This window comes from Mirounga leonina, unplaced genomic scaffold (genome assembly GCF_011800145.1).
Source record: "Mirounga leonina isolate KUSES-001 unplaced genomic scaffold, KU_Mleo_1.0 Mir_357, whole genome shotgun sequence".
In the NCBI taxonomy this organism is placed as follows: Eukaryota; Metazoa; Chordata; class Mammalia; order Carnivora; family Phocidae; genus Mirounga; species Mirounga leonina.
In genome coordinates this window covers 4,664,513-4,686,535 of record NW_023270702.1, presented here as the reverse complement: position 1 = coordinate 4,686,535, position 22,023 = coordinate 4,664,513, and the positions used below count along the sequence as shown (strand labels likewise).

The window sequence follows — 22,023 nt, the reverse complement described above, 5'->3', positions numbered from 1 at the left end:
CATTAAAACCCTTCATACATTAATCAGCTTTTTAAAAAAAATTCCTAGTGTGATAGTTCTAACATTCCTGCCTTATTGAATTCTGGGTCTGATACTTGTTCAGTCTCTTTGAACCGTTTTTGCCTTTTAGTATACCTGGTAATTTTTTGTTTTAAGGTAGACAAGATGTACTGGGGAAAGGGAACTGCAGTAAAGAGGCCTTTAGTAATATAGGGGTAAGGTGTGGAGGGATGGGAAGCATTCTATTGTCATATGATTAGGTTCCACCTCAGTCTTTTAGTCAGCCTGTGCTACTGAACTGTGAACTTCACCAGTACTTCTCAGTGCCAACCACTCCTTCCCTAAGTAGGATAGGACAGCTGGAAGGGTTTGGAGGTACATATTTCCTTTCCCCCACATAGAAGGTTGGAGGGAGCTGAAGTTGGGAATTTCCCTTCCCCCTGGATCTGGTAAAATAGTTTCTTTTAAGAGCAGGCCTTGTTAAGAAGAACAGAATGTTCTGGCATATTTCACAATGGTTCATCTCTCCCCTTACTGAAGTACAAGGGGACTTTCCTCTGATATTTACTGAAGGGACTGGTAGGACACCTGGAGGTAAAACTCATGAAAGTGTGGGGGCTCCCTATAACTGAGTTCCCCTGGGTTTTTTACTCTATGACTTATCCACACTGAGCCTCCAACAATTTGTTTTACAGTTCAGATTTTTCTACCCTAGCACTGGTTGCTATGGACGTTTCTACTTGTGTGGGTTTCTGCTCCAGTAGGTTGTGGTTCTCTGTACTCGCCTGTCTCTCTACTTTTGGGGGCACTGGTTTGCCCTGTGACCTCACCTCTCTTACAGAGCTAAGAAGAATTATTGATTGTTTTCAGTTTGTTCAGCTTTTTATTTGTTGGGATAGTAAGCTCCTTACATGTTAAAGTGGATATTGGAAATCTTAGGGTTTTTTAAATATAGTTTTTTAAACTTTTAACCATATGTAGGCCTGGTAATATATCAAGTCTTCTTTTCCAAATATGTATTAGGAAATACTAGTGACTATAAATTCTGTGTGTGTGGCAAGCCATTTCTCAAAAAGGGTTTTTACAATGTACAAATGATTGTTTCAGAAAAAAGCAGTGGTAAACTGTCTTTTAAGGCCTATCAAATAAGGTGTAGGCTTACCATGGTTAGGTACAGATATTTGTTCTTTTCTCTCTTTGATATCCATAAATTTTTATTCATATATGTACTCTAGTGATAGAATAAATTGAGGTTCTAGGTGAAAATGGAATTAGCATATTAAATTCATGGTTGTAATAATTTTGTCAATGTGTATGTTGACAGAGAGATCTATGGTCTTTTGAAGTCATTGCTACCTACTTTAAGAAATGATACTGAGTTGACCCTGAAACAATGTGGGGGTTGGGGCACTGACCCTTTGCACAGTCAAAAATCCATGTATAACTTTTGATTCCCCAAAACTCAACTATTAATAGCCTACTATTGACCAGAAGCCTTACCAATAACATAAGCAGTCAACACATACTTTGGATATGTATTATATGCTGTATTCTTACAATAAAGTAAGCTAGAGAGAAGAAAATATTAATAAGAAAATCGTAAGAGAAAATACATTTCTATTACCATACCATATTTAAAAAAAAAAATCTGTGTATAAGTGGACCCAAGCAATTCAAGCCAGTGTTGTTCAAGGGTTAACTGGACACTATTTTTGTAAGCATGAATGTTCTATATTTCCATGTGTACATCTACAGCTAGTCAATATTTTGTTAAACTGAAGTCCTAAGGAAGTCTCAAGATTTTTTATAACCAGTATTAATCTGTTAAATTATAATCCTGTTTATACACCAGGAACTTACCACTTTCCTAGACTGTACACTGTAAATAGCAAGTTTATGTGCATTTTCCTTTAAGGACTAAAGATAGGTAAAATTTTTATCCTTCATGGTGCATGCAGGAGTGAACTTCCTCTTAAAAACAAAATCTATATTCTTAAGAGATCTGAGAAGCAGAATTCTTTTTCACATCTATTCTCTGAAGGGATATTTAAGGTTTGGCTAATGGAAATAAGAACAAAGTAAATTTGCTCTCTGCCCTGTCAGAAAAGCATTATCACTGCATAACAAGATAGTAGTAGCATAGCCAACTTAGAAAAAACTGTTAATTGCCCCATCAGTTTCCTTTTTTTTCCTGCCCCTATCAGTTTCATTACCAAAAATATATCATTTACTAGAATACTTCTGATGAATACATTTTCCCCCCTCACTGAATTTTTTTTTAATTGGACAGAGTTAATCAGTTTCACTCTTGAGTCCACCAATATTCTCACATTGTGAGAGATATTGCTGAAAGTACAAAGACCATCTGTAAGAAACCCTGAATTCAACCTCAACAGCTTTAAAATGTTTTTCATAAACATACAGGCATTTGAATGTAATACTCTTTTTTCCTTGAAAGGAAATAATGTGGTCACTTACAAAATGCAATAAAACAAATATTTATTTAACATCTGCAATATGCTCCAACTAGTCATATATATCTAATATGCTGACTTTTAAGTTCAGTGAAATTTCAGAAAATATTATGTCCTTCATTTGATAAATGAGGAAATAGTAAACTTCCTGCCCAGCATCACACGAAAAGCCAAAGACCTCATTTAAAGTCAACAATGCTTTTTTGCAATACAAAGTATGCACTAATTCTGTTTGGCCTCTGAAAAAAGCATGCAATGGACATATGAAGGAGATGATAAGCCTTGGAAGGTTGGAAAACAGACTTCCAAAAGAGGTAAAGACAAGCATGTGAAAATAATGCAATCTGAAAGAGTCTAGCCTATTTCTGTAGGTCTGTTCACAAGTATGAATGTTGCCTTACCTTTTTCAACATCTCAGGTACTATATAGGGGAAGATATAACACTGGCAGCATGAACCAGCATCCTTTATCAAAAAGCAGTTGTAGCTCAAGAGCCATACATTGCACCAGTACAGAATTTAAAGATTTCAGATGCCTCAGTAAGTTATATTGTTTACAATTTTTTTTGACCTCTGATTTTTTTTCTCATCTTCCTGCCATTTTTTAAAGAACTGGTTTCTGTTTCCTGGTTACACATTATTATGTCAGTGAAACATATTAAAACTCATAAATCAACTCTCTGATTTCAGAAAGTTCTCTATATTTGGAAGAAAAGTAAAGAAAGAGCTACTCTACCTGTTTGTACTTCATTTCACTAGCACTGAGTAAAGCATTACTCATTATGGGTTTCTTACGCTACTAAATCTTTGGAATGAGAATTCTCTAAAAGTATTGGTCTACATTCAACAAATATAGATTGTAGCTTATAATGTTTCAGGCACTGTGCTAGATACTGCAGATAACATTTTGAACAAAACAGAAGTAGAATGCCCATCATGGAGCTTACAAATCAAATTCAAATTCTGCAGGATTTTGAACTGTTAATAATAAATACAATAACAGCAGCAAGGAAAATGCACTCAAAAATACTATTATTTTAGCCATATTTAAAATGAATAAAGAAGGTATTTCCAAACCAGTGGAAAACTTGTGTATAAGGAATCATCTACCTATAACTATTTTTCACTATGAAATAAATGCCAAGTTCGCTTGAACCCAGAACTAAGGACCAATCGAATATTATCTCATCATGATAGTAAATACTGAGTGTATTTACTCAGTGCTATTATGGCCCAGAAGGTTGTTGGTAGCCACAGAACTGAAAGAAAACAGTGCTATTATGGCCCAGAAGGTTGTTGGTAGCCACAGAACTGAAAGAAAAGAAGCAAAAGAAGAACACAGGCAGTACTCATCTTCAGGAGGCCTGAGCTCCAAAGTCTATTTATAAATCAGTTGTTTAAAACTTAAAGTAGTTTTGCAAATCATGCTCATATTTTGAAGCAGTCACAGAAGCCTCTTAAACACACAGTATAACTGAAATACTATTCAATTACAATAACATCATAGTGTTCAGTTGCTAACATATGTGGTAATGTAGTTACAAACATTTCTTTCTTTGTTCTATTTTTTTTAATAAAATTTCATCCATTCCTTAGGACGTGAGTGCAAAAAAGGCTTCCATTAAGAAGAGTTAATCAGATGATATAAGAATTTTGGAAAATTAAAATTTAATTAACATTTAAAAAAGATCAAGTGAATTGGGAAAATATATAGAGAAAACAGATGGAAAATATAAGGGGAGTTTAATACACAAGAAAAATAAATTTAGGAGGTCAAATGTACAGTTAAGATGAGTTCCACAAAGAGAGAAGAAAAAATACAGGGGAAGAAATAGTCAAAGGTACAGCAGAAGAAAACTTCCTCAAGTGGAATGAAGACATTTGTTTCTAGATTGTACAGGACCATTTATGGCTGAGAAGAATGCATTTTAAAAGAGCTATGCCTAGACAGATTTGGACGTAGATTTTCCTGTGAGCTTTTAATTTTCTAGGTAGAATTTCAGAGCTGCCAAGATAAAGATCCTAATTACCATTTAAATAAGAAAAAAAGTTATCTAAAAAAGATGGAATCAAATTTTTATCAGATGTCTCATAAGCAACACTGGATAAAAGTCTCCCAAGTTTTGAGGGGAGATTACTTTGAACCAAGGAGCATATACACAATAAATTATTAACTCCGAGGAAAAAATTAAGGCATTTTGGATATGCAAGGACTCAGTTTGCTTCCTACCCAACATTTCTGGAAAACAAAAACAAGAATGAACTCTTGGGGATGTATGCAAGGAGAAAGGGGGAAAAAAAAATCAAATACCAAGCAAGACAAGGGTGTGAAATAATAAAGCAGATCTAACCAAGAGAATAATGAAAAGAAACTCTAATTCAGAAAAGAGGAACCAGGCAGCATAGAGAAGAATGACTTGAAGAAGAAGGTATAGGGCACCTGGGTGGCTCAGTCAGTTAAGTGACCGCCTTTGGCTCAGGTCATGATCTCAGGGTCCTGGGATGGAGCCCCACATCGGGCTCCCTGCTCAGCGGGGAGCCTGCTTCTCCCTCTCCCTCTGCTGTTCCCCTGTACTTGTTCTCTCTCACTCTCTCTCTGTCAAATAAATAAAAATAAAATCTTAAAAAAAGGTATATTTCATTTACCAAGTGATATAACTGGAAAAACCATCGTGATGTGATGAAAGCATATAATTCTTCTATCAAGAACACCAAAAAAGAGATTAGAATTTTCAAGAAAAATTTAAAGCTCACAGAAAAATGTAAGTCCAAATGTGAAAGAAACTAATATATGGCACAATTTTGAGGCATTAAAGGAATTTAAGAAAGCGCAATCTATTTTATCTTGGCACTTAACATACTATTTTCGGAACAAACCAAGTTTTAATGCTATGGGATCATTTTTTTTTTTTCCTTCTCTACATATTCAACCACACCACTTGGTATTACACTGAATTCTATTTATTATAATCACAACATTATAAATGTTGTGGGTTTTTTTTTTTCTCAATTAGCACCAAGCAACAAACAAAGCAGAGGAGAGGTAACTATAGATGAAGAACAGAAATATTATAAACTTAGCAATAGAGAATGGTATAGAATACAGAAGTTGGCAGAAGGCAAGGGAGAAAAGTAAATGAAATGAGAAATACTAATGTTCATATCCTGCAGAGTGGGGAGTCAGGAAGCTATGGTTTGATGTTGATAATTTTGAAAATTAAGTGTATTTCTGTAGGAAAAAGTACTAAAGACATACTTCTTATTACATTATTTTAAATAGTTTTTGATGTTACCATGTACCTGTATTTTTTTAAAAGTCACTGTAGAAACTAACCAATCAATCAAATCTCTCCGTTTTTGTGTTCCTTATTTCCCAGAAATGATAGTTCAGACTGGGATGGTACTCAATAATATTTCCAACCTACACAGGGCAACCAGTCTATCAGTATGCATATATGTATACCAAGGGCCTGCTATGCACTTGGTTGCATGCTAATTATTGTGGGGGGATTCAATGAACATACAAGTTATGATCCTGGCTCTCAAGGAAACTTCTATCATGACGAAAGGAGGCAGTTGCTGACACATAAATAGCTGATATATTTTAAACTGTTAAGTAATTGGGAGACACTCCAAAACATCTTTCACATGGGCCCCAAATCCCATGACACCACCATGTAAGGAATCTTCATTCTCATGGGAAGTCCCTGGGATTAGCACAAGACTATCATCTATCTTTAAGCAAGGTGTGCCAAAGTATCTGTCCTTGTTCCTAAAAACAGGATACGAAACAGAGTTAGAACAAGTAACATCTACCATCCTCAGTAGTTTTTAAATCATGCATGCCACCATTTTATATTTCTATGGACAAGTTTGTATCCTTTCAGTGTACCTAATATAGTAAAAGATGATTGTGAACAGATGAAACTATGGACTCATAATTTGTATCCTGACTGAAATAATAAAAGGGATGGAAATAATCTTTCCTTCTAAGGGCCTTCTTCAGAGACCATGTTGTTAAACTTGTGCAATCTCTGTCAGGCCCCAGTGTTGAGAAAGCCACGCCAACTCTTGTGCCTAGGACCATTCAGGCAACTGAAGAATCATCCTTCGAGCAGAGGGCTGGATGCATCCTGGGAAACTCCCCACCTGACCAGTCTGTGAGTCCTACAATTTCCATCTCATTATGCTTTTCAAAAGATCATGGTATTGACTCTTTCCTATGAGTCTATATACTCTACAAGGGCAAGGACAATGGCTTTCTTCTTTCCTAATACATAGACGCTCAACATATGCTTGAGGAAAGACCAAATACTTATTCAGTCACTGAAATTTTGCCAAGTAATACATTGGATGTTTCATTATATTAACTCATTCATTTATTCCCTCTTGGTAGCATGGGAGATAAGAATTATTAGCTATTCCTATTTCACAGATGGGGAAGCAGATTCTGAGAGGCTAAAACTACTAGGTGGATTAAAAACATACACAGTTTATTAAGAAGGAAACTTAGGATTCAAAACTAGATCTTCATAACCTAAAAGGCCAAACTGTTTAATGGCAGCCAGCTGTTTAAGAGCTAGTTCATTGTGATCCATTAGAAATAAGGAGGCAGTGTAGATTCCTTTGGGGGGAAATATGGTGAAAAGCAGGAATAACTGGGAAAGGATGGAAAGAAAGGTCACACAAGTGAGAATACCAAAGAGGAAGAAATTACAGTCCTAAAAGAATGGCAGTGATGTTAAATATAATTGATACGGAGGTTTAAAACCCTATGACCTATTCTTTTCCCCAATAAAATGGGGATATATAGCACAAACAAAAAAAAAGAGGTGGCGTGAGAAAAAAATAAAATAATCTCTATAAAGTGCCTAGCATGGTGCTTAACACAATGTAAGAACTTAGTCAATATTGGCTATTATTAGAATGATAGATATCCTATTATATAATTTGAGGCAAACATCTTTCCCTTCCTATGGGAAAGATGGCTCCATTTTTTCAATTGTAAATGCAACAGACAGGCTGGAGAGCCTCTAAAGTCCTTTTCAGCTGACAACAATCTATGATTCTATATTTGAAAATAAACTATACTTTTGCAAATCTGATGATTTATTGAAATGTTGAAGTAAAAGTGGTGGCAATACCGTATAAGCAATTAGAAACAACTCTAGTTTACACAGCTAGATCTAAGATATAAAAACATATTCAAACACACACATACATGCACACAGAATTAAACCCACAGTCCAGAAAAAAACTGTTAAAAGTTCAAAGGAAGGTGGATGAAAAAGTCTTTGATAATTTCTTATAAGTAAGAGAGTTTGAAACAGATCTTTAAAATGTTCATCATTTGTGACAGAGCATTTATTCATTAAAAACTCTTTATATTCTCCTTATATTTACATGTTTTCCCCTCACTGTTTTAGGCACGTTTCCATGTTAAACGTAGTTGCTGGTATTTAGTTGAATGAATGCCACCACTTTGTTATTATATATTTTCCAAAATTATCACCTACCTTTTCCTTTATCATGATTCTACCAGATAAGAAGGGGGTTTCCCCCCATGTTTTTGCAGATATAGGTTCTTAAACAGAGTATAATGTTAAGCAAATTAGTTCTACCCAAACCTATTCAGTGATTTTGGGAAGCATTCCTATATGTACTAGGAATGGGATATTTTCACACATAAAACAAATAATGAGTGAGGAAAAATTTTAAAACATGAGAAAATGGCAGCTCTAACTCCAACTGTTTCCATGCAGGTATGCAGTAACTTATTAGAGATGGTTAAGTTGCCACAATAGCTTCTAAAAGAGTCTGAGTCAGCTTGGTTATGAGAGAGAGTAACACTCTTAAGAGCTTCATCACCTTCAGTCCTTGGATACTAAAGCCCTTAGTCACTTGTCCTGGTTAAAAGCTACTATTTTAAGTTCAAAGTAGAAAGCTCCTTTCGAGTGGTAACAACAGTTTAAAATAACAGTGGGCGGGGTTTGGGGGAAATCCTCCTTTATGCATCTACCATGCCCCCTCACCTCATCCCCCTCTGTCCCAGTCAAGCATTATTATAATCAGTGCTTTCTTATCCTGCATCAGTATTTACGATCCAGGTCGCTAAACAATTAACGAGATATAGACCGCTCACTCCTTCTACCCCCATTGTTGCATCACTGGTGTTCAGAATTCTGGAACAGCGTGTGTAAACATTAGAGCCATGTGTGCCTGACCAGATGGGAAGAGGGAACACCTGGCGCCAATCTTAACATCACCAAGCCAGCTGTTTCTGGGTGAGCTCCTATTTGATTCTTCAGCTGTCTTCTAAAAGGGCCATATAAAAGCAGTTGATACAAATGAACTTGAGGATTTTGTGCAACTTCATGATATCTGAAAAGATGCATGACATTAGTTATTTTTTCACTTTATATTCATAGAAAGAAACTTTTACTGTGGTTTGTTTAATTAACCATTTCTACCAAGAGGACTTAACCAATATCAAAAGTCCAAAATACATGTGAACAGATGCACACACACACGCACACACACACAGTAGTAACTGAAAGGGGATAAACTAAAATTTCATATTGCTTTTTGGCATATATCTTTCACATTCAATCTACCATTTTGATATTTTATAATACTAAGACAATTGCAACTAAGTATCGTCTTTATGAAGGGAGTCCATCCACTGAATAAATCAATGTTTATTGCATGCTTGCCACTTCAAGTGAAACCAAAGTACAATCAAGTGAAAGTTATATTTAAATCCCTCTCTTAGCAGAAATGCGTTAATTTATGGCCTTTATCAAATTCTGAGCACTTTCAGCTTATGATCACATATAATTAAGTGTCCAACAAAGTTGAGAGGAAAATATTAATGTTCTAATATAGGATAATTCTTGTGAAAGCCCACAAATGTTCAGAATTGGCACTGCTCTTAGAAAAGGGTACTCATAAGTAATTTCACACAAACTTTCACTATTTAGGCCAAGGGTGATTAAGATGAATACATTATCTTTAGGCCAAAATAATAAAAAGGCAAGCAAATAAAGCAAATGAAAAGAATCTCTGTAAGCCTATAATCTACTTTCACCATATCTTAATTCAGTGTATTAGAAATGTACAAAACATTTTAAATAAATTATATCTTTTCAAGTCCAGAAGGAACTTTTATTCATCACCAGGGATAAAAAATGCCCATCCTTAGATTTTGTTGTGTTGGTTAAATGAGTCACTCTTTCGGCAATTTCTTCCAAATGAGAGCAAATTCAGATGTTAAACAGCTAAAACTTAATTTCTAAGTCTCATATGTAAATAATAAATTTGGACAGATAATCTCTAAATTATTTCAGATTTGAACTTCTCTTATACCAAACAGTACTTAAAACAAAATAGATTTTTGGTGCTTGGTTTATCTCTTGGGGAAAAGATTCTTTATTTTTAAAAGTTAAACAAATTCCTTTAGTTTAATGTACTGTATTTCAAAGATTCTAGTTTTTCCTTTTTTAGACAGATAGTATAATTACAAAAAAATTCTATGAAAGAAGAGTTCAAACAGACCAACTTTTAAATTAACTAGGAGTCCATTTTTTGATTATCTAATTTCAATTCTTTGTTATGCATGGTTTCTATTTTTGGAAAATCAATGGTGATGTCCATCTAAAATGATCTTTAGATGCAATACAAAAACCCCCCAAAAAATAACCCCCAAAGTTCACTCATATTTTAAAGATTCCAACCAGTCAGCTTACAACTTGCAATGAAAAGCACTGGAAGCACTTTAAATTTGTGTACTTTAACTTTTAATTTAAGTTTGTGTGCTTCACCTTTTTTTAAAACTCAAGACTTTCTTTTTATTGATAAGTATGAATGAAAAACTCTTAAAAATCTATCTGGGAAAGGAAAAGCAATTCCGTAAGTATAGAGACTTTTTTTTTTTTTTTAAACCCAAGTCTTGATGTAGAGTTAAAAGCGGAGGAGGGCTGAGGGAGGTGTGATGAAGAACTGAACAGGGAGGGGGAAGGGAGAGGAGAGGGGTCAGTGCAGGAAGGGATGAGGATGATCAATTAATCACTTTCTTGAGTGTTCTGTAGTTTGTCTAATCTTGCAAGTCAGATTATGAATTGTCTTGCATCTGAATATGATTACAAATTCAAAACTACACCTTTTTTTTCAAAAAAAGGCATTATTTATGAGACCATGAGTGGCAGGCAAGCACACTTCAGTCTCAGTGGCACTGCAAATTACCAACCAGAACCAACGTACGATTTGCCCACATTTACCAAAATCACAAAAAAAAGTTGGGCATAACTGGTTCCATTTGCTGAAGGAAGAAAAAAAGATTAATCTGGTATTAAAGCACTGCCTTTGAGACTTTGGTAGGAAAACTGCGTATTGGGCGGATCCTGACCTAGACACCTTGATCTTTGGTTCATGACCCTGTCAGAGCCAGACAAGGGCTCCCTGACTATGAATTAAACTGTTTGATTCCTCCGCCCACAGACACACAAAGCCCGCACTCTCTCAGCTGTTACATAAGAGTCTCTGGAATCCTAGGATGGTGTTTGTAAATAGCACTGCCATGCGCACGGTACCCACGTGTCAAATGTTGATGTGACCGCGTGTAATCGGAAGGCGAGAAAGCATCAACAAGCTCCGAAGAAAAACCTCCCTTTTCTTTGGCCCTAAAAATGAGCATGTGCCTGTCAAGGAACTATCTCTAAGAGTGATTTATTTTCTTTATCTTTTCCTTTCCTTACCCTCTCTCTGCCCCTCCCCCCAAAAAAATTAATGGGAGGAAGAACAGGAGACATGACCAAACCCCATTGTATTCCTTTCCTTCTTTAAACAGCACCCAACCAGAGTACAGAATCACAATTAACCGCCTTTTCTAATTAAATTTGGGGCAAGTTTTGAAATCTCAACAATGCATTCTGAATGTACTTTCTACCTCCTCTTATCCCAAGACTTCTCCTTTATCTTTGCTCACTTACTTTGATGTGAACTGAAATATTATGAGAGGTAGGATTACACAACTACTAGACAGAGGTACTCAAAGTAGGCAAATGGTTTGCAAAATGACAATTTACATCCAAATAAAATTACAATATGACCCTTTCAGCAAAAAGTATCCTATGGCTACATTTGAGTAAAGAGAAATGCAATTTAGTATTTTACTGTCTTATTTTAATTTTCACCCTCATCTATATTCATTGCATCTTTTACAATGGGTTTATGAACAGGAAACAAGTAAACCATTTCTTAAGGGGGTTGAGCTCTTACCAATATTCAAGAAAAATGTCAATATCAAGTTTTTTACTCCTAAATATGGAAAGTTTCCCATAACCTTCAGCTTTATTTAAAGCATGACATATTATAACAATGCAAAAAAAACCCAAACAAACAACTGAAGCAAAACTGTCAGTAAATTAAACTAGTGATTTGAAAAATACTGATTTCAACAAAATCTCAAGCATTTTTTAAATCATTTTAAATTTCTATATTCTATATCTCCTGCACACTTGGTAAAAAATGTTTTTAAATTATATATTAAAATTAGTTGAGGTCTATAAAATTTCCTACTTGAAATATAAGAATCACATTTGAGAGTAAATAAGTTTCAAAATATTGAAAATTCAGTTCCCAAAGTTAATAACCAAATGTCCTTACCTTATGTGTTTCAGTAGAAAAACATAAGTAAATTATAGGTATTAAAAGGTAAGCCATTAGCAAAATGTCTACTAGCTTTGCTTCCCGCCAGTATGTTTTTCTCCAAGTTATGATGTAGTAGATGTTCCAAAAATAAGTACAACTTTGTCTTACTTTCAACTAAATATGTTATAACTTCATAGGAGAAAAAAAATAACCACTCGGGTGGCTATATTGGAATAAAGCTAGATTAAATCTAGAGTATAAAGTTTAAAATATATGCTTTCCTGCTAAAATGTACCTGCTTCTCTTTTTACTGAAACAAACAATTTACATGGTTAGTCTGATGTTGGAAAATTTGTTCTTCCTTCATGTTTGAAAAGTATCCATATATGGTATTTTTCCTTTCACCGGTTCTCTTTGGTACATTAAAATATAAATGTAAATGAATTAATGTTTCAATAACTGGATTCCCTTTTTAAGAAGCTTATTCTAATTTTATGAATGATCACTTTATTTGCAGAAGTGATTTCTTGTTCTGTTATGATGTATGCAATAAAACAAACAAAAAGCTAATAATCAGCCAAACTAATTAGAGGGTGTATAAAAGTAATCCTTTTAATGCAAAAATCATGAGAGATTATAAAAGAGCTGAGAGAACTTTATAGCCAATGGCAAATATGAAAATTCTATAACTTCAAAGTAAGAGACATCAAACAAAAAATGGAAAAAGTGCTGAAAGAACAAACAGATTAAAAAATAAATTAATAGGAACAAGACGGTATGTTAGGGATGGAATCTGGGTGTGGTGTCATTGTATTATTTTCAGATTCTGGCACTTTACTTTAGCAGCAGCAAAACTAATAATTAAGGTATTTTTTAATGGTTGCCCTTGTTTCTTAATGTAGACAGGGAAGAAAAACAGGAGGAATAACTCAGAGACGGATCATGTTATATCCTCTGGATTTCACTATCATTATTTAAGCCTTTTTCCTTCTACATTGCAAGACGAAAAATATACCAATTTGAGGAGAAATACTATAATAAAAACTCATCTTGAGAGTTGGGTGAATAGTTTTCATTAAAGAATAATCTGGACATAGAAACTAGGTTAATGCTCTATCAAGAAAGCAAGCAACTTGAAAAGGCAGGTTTTAGCAATGGCTAATGATATACAACAATAGTAATAAAATTTATCATTACTTTGCAGCATTCACAGAACAAACTGAAACAAATCTCAGAATTGTAAAAGTAGCAAATGAAAAATATCAATACTGTGTATGGCATGCCTTAATGGGAGATCTGCTATGTCTATGCTTGACCATAGACAATTCTGTTCCCTGAAGACAGCAGTCCATCAGCAAAAATTCACAGCCCTATGTTTTACTTCTGAATATAGGGCATCTTCCATAGAAATTACTTATAAAGAGCAAAGCTAAAAATATAAACAAATCAAAATATCTCATCTCCTATATTTTTAATTTACTTGAAAAAAATTAAGATTTTTGGGAGTATATTTAAAAAGCAAAGATGGAATAGCACACTAAACCCAGTGAACAGCTTTTGAATATTATGGAGATACTATTATAAAAACCTATTATCAACTGAGGTAGTTCACAAAGTATTAACAGAAATAAGAGAGGGTAAAAACAAGGAAGCTTTTCATTTCTCCTATATGGAGGACCAGACCTATATTCTACCTTACTGCTTTCTCCAACAATCGCTCCATCAGCTTGATAGGATAAAGATTCTAATGTGAGTGTCTAACTTGTACCTGTTGCAAATACACAACAAACCTACAGGTAAGTGCTGTAATCACACTCTTAAAAAGTAGAATTTTTGGCCACTTCTATAGTGATTCCTTGAAAAAATAATGATTACAGCAATTATATGAAGCCAAGGCATTTCCTTACTGAGTACAATAACATGTATACATTATTAAAGTTGAATGCTTGCAGATAATTGAATCTCCCCCACCCTAGTTATAGTCGTAGTTCCAAACTATGGAATCCAATTGGCAGCAAATCAACATTCTCATCAGAATAAAGAAGGAGAGAAGCATTGCTCAACAAGAAGAATGTCTGGTATCTAGAATTACATTAAGTTAGAAATTCAAAATAAAACCAACCCCAAGTAATTCACCCTGTGTTTCCAAAACTAAAAATCCTAATTTCATAGGGACAAATCCTAAAAAAACTCACTGGTGCCATGTTTCTAGAAAGATATGCATAGCCCCATACAATTCAATTCAAATAGCACCCTACATTTCTTTGCATGAGACATGAGATACTTTCCGAATGCCAAATACCTTGTCAGTTGTATGCATTTTTACTTTATTTAGGATATAATTCACATATAATAAAAGAATTCACCTTCTTAAAGTATACAATTGAGTACTTTTTTAGAGCTGTGCAAACATTACTATCTAACTATAGGATATTTTTAGGCTCCAAAAGAAACTCTGTATCTATTAACAGTCAGTTCCCCTTCTTCTCCCCCCAGCCCCTAGCAATAAGTAATCTACTCTCTGCCTCTTTAGATTTGCCTATTCTGGAGATTTCATATAAGTGAAATCATATCATATGTGGCCTTTTGTTATTTACTTCTTTTCAAGTTCATCTATGATGCAACATGTATCAGCCCTTCGTTCCTTTTTGTTGCCGAATAATATTCCATTGTATGGATATGGATATACCACAGTTCATACATTTATGAGTTGTGATGGACATTGGGGTTGTTCCAATTTTTGAGAATTATGAATAATGCTGCTATGAGTATTCGGGTGCCAGTTTTTATGTAGACAATTGTGTGCATTTTAAGTCTCCTCTTAGGACTTTCCCTGCATAGCCTACGTTACAGCTTTACTTTTTTACTGATAGTAATGAGGCAGAATAGCATAGTGGTTAAAGGGCTGGGATCTAGAGACAGGCTGCCTAATTCAAACGTTAGCTAAGGCATGTACTGGCTGTATGAATTTGGTCATTCAACCTCTATATGCCTCAGTTAGCTCACCTGAGATGAGGATAATAATACCCATCTCTAGAGTCATGAAGAGAATTAATGACATAAGTTACAATGTAGTAAGTTATTAAAACAACTTAAAATATTTTGAACACAAAGGCCATCTTATGCAAAAACACTTTTAAGTAAACAAAAACCTACATTCTGATGCACTTTGATAAGGAATGGTAGCACAATCACATGACTGATGAAGTAGAACTGGGTTAACTCTTCTGTTTTCAGGAAAAAAGATTTAAAGATACCTGATAGTGTGATAAAATGGTATGGACCTAAATATACAATACACAAATGTCCAAGTCAAACTGGGGGTATCCGAGTAAGACTGGTAGACTATATCCATGTCAGTATCCTGGTTGTGATATTATAGTTTTACCAAAAGTTACCAGTGGAAGAAATTGGGCAAAAGGTACATGCCCAATTATTCTTATTTCATATACCTGTATCTGAATCTACAAATATCTCAATAGAAATTTCAATTAAAAATATGTGATCTCTGTGTAAATTTACTAAAAATCATTAAGCTGTATGTTTACAATGGATGGCTTTTATGAAACATTAGCCATAGCCTACAGAAGTTATATTTAAGGAAACACTACCATCATTATCACCATCATCACCATTACCATTGAGAATAGATTATATATTTTCTAATTAAATGACATTACTTTTTTTCCAGTTCTAGGTCATTCATTATTTTTTCTCAGCTTTTGAGACATAATTGACATATAACACTATGTAAGTTTAACGTGTACAATGTAATGACTTGATATATGTATATATTGGGAAATGGTTACCACAATAAGGTTAGTTAACACATCCATCACTTCACATACTTACAAAGTTTGCATGTGCGTGTGGTGAGAACTCTGTATTACACATTACATTCCAGAACTTATTCATCTTATAACTGGAAGCTTGCACTCCCTTCATTACATATTGACTGAGTAGAACACTACTAAGTTCTACTATGGAATAAATAGATGTAGAAATCAGCACCTCTCTTCCAAGAACCATAAATAATTTAAAAGAATATTTATAGTATTTTTAGTGAAGCGACCAGTTCATTTAATGTCCTAACCTGTCCTCCAAAAACACTTCATCTTAATTTATTCATCTCTTAATTTTAATTCTCAGATTATTTGGAGCTTGATTTCAAATCAGTTTGAGTAACAATCCTGAGTAAATATAAAATATTGAGTTCCAAATTCTTAAAACTTCAGGTAGGCTGACATTATCACTGAGTTTGTTTTTACACAAAATATTGAAAATTCACCTACTATCTATTTCTACTTCTTGAATCCTGGCACATTTAACTGCATTTCATGACAACTGGAGAAAGCATATATCAAAGCTGATAGAATTTACTATTTTGGAAGGGGCAACCAAAATCTATTTTATTGCGAAAAGATTATATGTCTATCTTAAGTCAGGGATTTTCTGCAATGTACAATCTAGGATCGGAATAATGCTGGAAATAGCAGATACTTAAGACTCTTTTTGGCTTGCAGTCACACTGATTCAAGGGCTCTCACTTTACCCTCTCCTCTTGTGGAACTCTTCTTTCCCACTGTATACCAAAGTATATATATCTTGTACTATACACCAAGATATGCAGATGTACTATATAACCTCCTTAAATAATGTCACGGTATTCCCTGAGTTTTGGCAGTGATTCAAAACAGAAATTGGAGATCTAGACCAAGTAAATACTGTATATTTGGCAAAATCATTTGTGGTTGTGTTCTTCAGCACAATTTCCAAGATAACCACCAGCTCTGCTTGGCAAAACGACTCTCCCACAGTTACGGCTCCAACTGTAAAGTTGGCTTGTAAAATATTTTCCTGCTACTGGCTTTGGTGCCATTACTATGCTTAAGAACTAGCGTGCAATGGTGGCATCATCATTGAGGAAAATGTTATTTTGATGAACCGACACTGACAGCCACTCCAAAGCTTTACCTTGCCTATACAGTTGTTTATAAAACAAAGAAGGCTCCCTCCAGTAATAGGAGATGGCTAGGTAAGACTATTAAATTCTATTAAGCAACAACAACTGAACTCATTGAAGAAGGAATTAGAGCATAAAAAGGCAGGTTTAATCTTTCTAAGTATTAGATATTCTAACATGTGAAACATCCATAGCTTTTGATGATGTTTTATTTAAAGATAATTTCAAAGAATTCATAAGAATTTACCAACTTGGATCCAGGACATAATGGAAAAGAGTTTCTGCCAGGTGTGTCTGTGAATTATAAGAAAGGTTTCTTACTGAGATCAGCAAATAAGGAAATACATTTCAATAGTGACACTGGCTTACAACATTGTGTGTGGGTGGAGCCTTGGAGGAATTGGTAGAGAAATTTTAACTTCAGCAAGTGAAACCAAAACATTAACTCCAGTTTTTGTTACCTGATACAACAAGTCCAGTGCCTAAACAGGACTTTGGAAGTCTCTCGTAATAACTCCTTGGCAGGTGCATTTCACTTGTTCTGGAAGTGATGCAGACCTGCCAATGTCTACCTTCATGTGCCACTGCATCAAAATCTTATCAATCCCCTTGACTCCTTGCATGGACCAGCATAATGCCAAATATAATTAAAGCCATAGTTGGTAAATCTGCGAATTTAAACAAAACAAAGGACTCTCTTCATTCCAAGTTAATTTCTCACTAACCATTAGTTCAATAAGAAAATAAGGAAAACAATACTGCAGTTTAAGAAAAAGTTCTATCTTGTTATTGTCCACTATCATTTCCATAAAATTCAACTGCTCAAGACAATTCTGTCCTATGAAATTCTGAGAACATCCAGGTGGTACTATCACACATATAATAAATGAAAGAAGGAATTCAAATAATTTCTCTTTTATAATAAAGGAGAAAGTGGTACTTATATTGAAATTGGTGAATAATGTGCATCTCCTCCTTATAATCACTTAAGCCCCTCATACAATATTAATTAACAGCTATTTTCAGCATACAAATAGGATACATAAAATAACAAGAGTCTAAATTTGATATGAAAGAACAAATCTTCATGGTCACAATAAATATTAACCAATGTAGGTATTCTTATTTACCAATATGAATGGAAAATACTACATCCATTATCAGCTGAATAACTTGAAGAAAGCATAAACCACAACATCTGAAAAGTCCCCAAAAAGCAGTTAAATATTAGTCTGTTAGCAAAAGGAACTGTTTATTTTTAACTCTGAATTACTGCAATAATTAATCGGTTTTCTCAATGAATAGTAAGCATTTATGCTAAACTCCTAAGTATTTTTCTTATTATTTTAGGACAAATAAGAACTAACCAAATGAGCTGTTTCTATTCCAGAGATCAGTAATACTACTCCCTTGTAATCATGTGAAATAACCTTCAGTATCAATGATTAAACTTAACCGCTTTTTCAGAGATCAAAATAGAAAGAGTTACAAAGTGAACTACTGAGGACAAATGGTTTTGGAAATCTGATTTATGGAGTAATGTCCATTACTGTGCTCTTCCTTCTGTCCATCTTTTAATCATATACATGCCTTCTAAACTTAAGTTTGACTTTCCAGTCCTTTACTAACACTTCTCTGCTTAATAACATTAAAAAAAAAAAAAAACAATATTGTGATGAAATTTATATTCTACCTCGAACCTATTATGAAACACACATGCAAACATGTAAAAGAATGTAACTCTCCTCCAGCATTTCAACTTTCCATTAAAATGCAAATAAATGATTTCATTAACCAGGCAACAATACCTACAGTCTTAAACCAAAGCAAAGCAAACCAAACCAATCTTTTCTCTTTACATCCCAACTTCCCCTAAGGAACAATCTTCCTCCTATGTTGGATTATTTGTTGATGAATAGTTTTTATTTGGATTTGCCATTATTATCCCTTACTGGAGAGGGAAAAGCACATTATGAGACTTTAGATTTTAAATTCGTGGATGTATCCTATTCCCTACACAGGAAAATATAAAAATATTTCAGTAAATTTTAAGCAAACAACTGGAAAATAACCCTTCTTTCAATTCCTAAACACTAGATGAAGAAGGGGGAGGGGGAATCACTCAGTGATTAGGTATGTATGTCATGAAAGCAATAGCCAGTAAATAACACTTATATTTCATAATCGACCTTCCCAGGAGTCTATCCAGGCCACACTTTTATTTGTCATAGGTAGAAAACTCTCCATAGAAACTCTGTTAGCTTAATAACACTAGACAAGCAGCCCCAGCGAAAAGATTCGGCAAGACTGGTGTGTGTGTGTGTGTGTGTGTGTGTGTGTATGTGTGTTGCGTGTGTGTGGTGTGGTGTGTATGTGTGTGTGTGTGTGTATAGAAGGAGGAGGAGGAAAAAAGAGACACGGAGAGAGGCAGATAAATAAAAGACCAAAGAAAAGAGAGCAACCAAGACACAGAGAAATTTGGATGGGACTGTTAGAAATCAGCTCCCTACTTCTCCGTTTCTTCGCTGGGATTGGGTTTCATTTCTTTCGGCGCCCCTGACCTTGCAGTCTTCCAACTCTCAACTCTGCCCCCCTCCTCCCGCCCGCCCGCCCCCTCCCCCGGCCTGCGCCTGCCTTTGTGTCTGCCTGTCACTTACCGGGGAACCAAACGAAGCTGATTCGGGAGAAGCACAAAGCCAGGACACAGATTTGCCCACAAATTCTCTTACACCCACTCCCCAGGCTGGAAGGCACAGCCCATTGCAGAGCTGATGTACCTTGAGAAAAGTGGGATCTGGTCTTGTTTGGGGGACCAGAGAAACTATTCTCTCTCACTCAGCACCGCTAGCAAAACGCGCGGACTTAGGAAAAAACAAAACCCCACTTAGTGTACTACAGGTCCACTCCCCGTGACATTCGCTTAGTTCGCCCCCCCAAAAGCGGACACCGGGGTAGAAAGGGGCGGACGCGAACGCAAACCCAGACCCAGACCCTACAACAGATAAAAGGGTCGAAAAACACTCCGTCAGAGTTCTTTCCGGGGTGCGTTAGGTTAAACGAGAGACCGGTCTGACTTACAAGAAGCAAAGGGGGTCGGGGAGGATTCGAGGGAAAAGTAATGCCCCCCAAAGCTGAACTATTTGAGAAAGGAAAGCAAATAAAAATATCACTTTCCTGAGGATAAAAGGCCGGGAAACCGGCTGGTCGGAGTCACAAAGGTAAGTTTTCTGGGTAAGGAGAGGAGCATTAGCAGGAGAGCGGAGAGAACACAAAACTACAGGTTTAAACCGGGGGGGGGGGGGGGGGAATTAAAACTATATTTGTCAGCCATGTTGAAGAGGCTCCAGTAATTTGTGAAGCTTCCCTCTTCCCTCTTGGTATTTGTGGGTGACACTGCAGGGTTTGCTCCCCAGTCCCTGGAAGCCCGAGAGAAAGCAAGGGGGAGAGGAAAGGGGGAGTTTCGCGGCATAAGAGAAGCGCTCTGACCTCGTTCACGTCCCTCAGCCTTGCAGCAATCCAGCAGTTGCAGTCGGGTCTCCTTTCTAACAAATCCTAAAGGGCAGCCATCTTGCTTCCTTCTGCTTCTCTACGAAAGCAGCCTAGCCTCCGCATCAATATTCATAAGGCAGTTTGACGTCTGTTCTCATCACTCGGCGGGGCCGGCGTCTCGGGGCGGCCTCGCCGAGGGGGCGGACGTGACTCGCATGCGAGCCGGGCCTGGGCGCGCGGGTTCGCGAGGAGGCGGCGGCGGCGGCGGCGGCCGCCCGAGCTCTCGCCGCAGCCGCTGCTGCTGCCGGCTCTTCTCCTCCGCCCGGCCTCCTCCTCCTCCGCCCGGCTCGCCTCCTCCTCCACCGGCCGCCGCCGCCTCCTCCTCCGCCTCCTCCGCCCTGGCCTCCGTCGCCGCCCTGGGGCCCTCAGCCCCGGCTCCCAGGGAATCAGCCCCCCGCCCGGGGCTTCCCGCACAAAGGCCGGCGGCACCTGGGGGCCGCACAATGGGGTGCGCAGTCGAGGCCGGGGCTGCCCTGGCGCTGTGCGGTGGAGCCCGGGGAGCTGTGCGCCGGGGGGAGCGCGGGGCGGGGGCGAGCGTGGGGGAAGGTCCAGCCCCCGAGCGCCGCAGCCAGACCCGGGGCACCCCGGAGCCCCGCGGAGAGGAAGCCACCGGGGTGACGGCGCGGGGCAGGCGCGCAGGGGGAGGTGGCGTGGGTGCTTGGCACAAGGATGGAGACCCTAGATTAACCTTTTGAACTTTTTGTTAGTACCGCACTCCACCACCCCCTTAGAGGTATGTGCGCGCCCCTCACCCGGGCGCGCTGCCACCTCTACCCCGCAGCCTCGCACTGGCCCTTACTCCCACCTCCTTGCAGGTATCTCCGCACACGCCCACGCGCGCACCCACCTCCGCGCGCGACGGCCAGCACCCCCACCCTCAGTGGGCGCACCCGCTCCCGCCTCGACCCCGCTTCGGCACCCTCTACACCGTCGCTTTAATCTCGCTCTACAAAAGCGCTCCCGAATTTCGCCGAGGGCATGCCCTTAGTGCTTTAGGGGCCTGTAGTTGTAAAGACTCGACAAATTAGGAAATTGACCGAGTCCCGCTTCAGCCCGCCCCGGCCCACCTTCTGTTTACTTTTGCCACGTGGGCTAGGAAAGAGGGATTCTTACAGACCCAAGATGAATTTCTCACCAGTGACTACTTCTCGCTCGACTCGGTTGTAAGAAATAAACCTGCGCTTTCAAATGCCTACGTTTTCTCCAGCAAGAGCCTCTATTTTGAAAAAATTTCTACCCGTACGCATAATTAAGTAATGAAGAAATCGACCCATGAGCGACTAAATTCCAAGTGACGGACACTCGATATTCCCTGACGTTCCGGATTCTATACCTACGTCCTTCCATTGACAGATTGTCTTTTCTATTGCCGACTAACTTTAATTCTCTT

At 37.2% G+C, this 22,023-nt stretch overlaps 1 protein-coding gene across 4 annotated transcripts in view; it reads right to left on the bottom strand.

Moving 5' to 3' along the window:
• Window positions 1-20,800, bottom strand: part of TET2 (tet methylcytosine dioxygenase 2) — a 140,216-nt gene extending 119,416 nt beyond the window's left edge. For 2 of the 4 annotated variants that reach the window (XR_004683743.1, XM_035030212.1), the window contains exon 1: window positions 20,571-20,789. The gene's annotated coding sequence lies outside the window, so the exon portion shown is untranslated. Of the gene's footprint in view, window positions 1-20,570 lie in introns of all 4 variants that reach the window. The other 2 variants (XM_035030210.1, XM_035030211.1) reach the window with 2 other exon arrangements.
• Window positions 20,801-22,023: the final 1,223 nt, after the last annotated feature.